The sequence below is a fragment of the Frankliniella occidentalis genome, unplaced genomic scaffold (assembly GCF_000697945.3).
Source record: "Frankliniella occidentalis isolate FOCC.00 unplaced genomic scaffold, Focc_3.1 Scaffold58, whole genome shotgun sequence".
NCBI lineage: Eukaryota > Metazoa > Arthropoda > Insecta > Thysanoptera > Thripidae > Frankliniella > Frankliniella occidentalis.
In genome coordinates this window covers 797531-799205 of record NW_026267188.1, presented here as the reverse complement: position 1 = coordinate 799205, position 1675 = coordinate 797531, and the positions used below count along the sequence as shown (strand labels likewise).

At 58.0% G+C, this 1675-nt stretch overlaps 1 protein-coding gene across 1 annotated transcript in view; it reads left to right on the top strand.

Moving 5' to 3' along the window:
• Positions 1-113: 113 nt before the first annotated feature.
• LOC113212756 (teneurin-a-like) overlaps positions 114-1675 on the top strand; it is a 495982-nt gene continuing 494420 nt past the window's right edge. Inside the window, exon 1 of the mRNA XM_052267728.1 lies at positions 114-467. The gene's annotated coding sequence lies outside the window, so the exon portion shown is untranslated. The remainder of the gene's footprint in view (positions 468-1675) is intronic.

Below are 1675 nucleotides of genomic sequence, written 5' to 3'. Positions count from 1 at the left end.
CCCGCGCCGCCCCCACCACCCCCGTGTAGTTCGCCGGGGGGCCGCCGCCGCGCCGCGGGGCGCTGCTCACGCCCCACTGCCCCACCGGCCCGCCGCCTGTCTCAGTCGATCGCTGGAGAGCTCGGCGAACAGACCAACCCCAACTCAGCCAACCCTCCCGCACCCTCTCTCTCTCTCTCCCTGTCTCTCTCGGTGACTCTGTGTCTCTCTCGCTCTCTCTCTCGCGCCCGCGCGCTCGCCCCGAGTGCGAGACGCCTCCTTGAGCCGCGACAGGGCCGGTCCGCGCCGTCGTGGACGAGTCGAACAGGGAGCCGCGAGCCGTGCCAGCGGGCCGAGCCGGACCGCGAGCGTGCGTCCGAGTGTGCGTGCGTGTTTGTGTGTGCGTGTGTGTGTGTGGCCTGGAGGACAGTGAGTGGATACGAATGCCGCTCCGTCAGCCTGCCGAGGCATCCTAATCCATCCCACCGGTGAGTCATCCCAACCGTTTCGTAGGTCTTTCAAAGTTCTTAATCTTCTAAGTGCAAACTTAATCTTCTAAGTGGAATCTTTCAATTTTCTATGCATTGACTCAGGTGTCGCTCCCATACTACGTGACCTCTAGTAAACTCGTCATGTTTTTACCTCAGGGTGCAAATATTATAGGGCCCAATACGGACTATGGACACATATGATGGTCCTCATCCTTTTGGCACCCTGCAAAAATTGTACCCACCCACCCCTTAAACGAGTAACGCAGTATGGGAACGGCCCCCTCCCTCCCTACACGTGTTCGTCACGTTCCCCTTTCGTCGGCCCCGGGTGGGTACCACCGCGCGCCGGGACCCAGGGCCCGCCCGCGGCTGTGCCGTGCCGGGTGCGCGCGCCGCAACTGGTAGCGTCCACCAGTTGATGCGGGATGCAGGCGTGTCGGTTGGGTTGCCTACCCGCTCGTCAGTGGGCGCTCCTCTCTAGCGGCCCACCTCGGCCCCGAGAGGCGCTCTCCATTGCGGGGGAGGGCGTAAGAGTAATCATTTATACCGTTTGTAGCGAAATACCCGGGTCGTTGGGCGGTACGGTACGGTTGTGGCTCGGCTGCACGGACAGGGCAAGCAGTGAAGAAAATAATGCATTTGTGTGCAAAGATGTCGCAGTTTTACTTTTTACTTTTTTTTTGCGTCGATGCAAGAGATTTCTTTGAAAATTGTCAATTTAGATGTAGGCAGAGTCAAAAGTTGGGGATCTTTTTTAGTCCGTGATTTTGCACCCCAGCTCTCGTCCTAGTGTGTTTCACGTGGAGTCAGATTAGAGAGTTTGGCGTTCTTTTTCCTACACCCGCCTCAGAATTGCCCCCCGTCACTTCTCCCTGCACACACCTGCACTCTGCCCGACTCTGTGCTGATTGCGCTTGTTCAGGGCTCATCAGCGCATCGTTGGTGCTCCATCAAGTCTCAATCCGCCGCCGCCTCCAACGCCTGGAGAAGATAGAGAGGTGGGGGGCGGGCAGGATAGGGGAACCTTACGCGAGGATACAGGCCAGGGGGGCAGAGACACTCTACACAAACACTTCTAAACGAAACGCCGCGGCCGCTTTGCAAGCCAAAATGCCTTCAAATGCGATTTTTTTTTCAGATTCTGCCAAATCTTTGTGATCCCGTGATAAAATGGTCCTGTGCACAACACGTGCGAACCGCGTGCA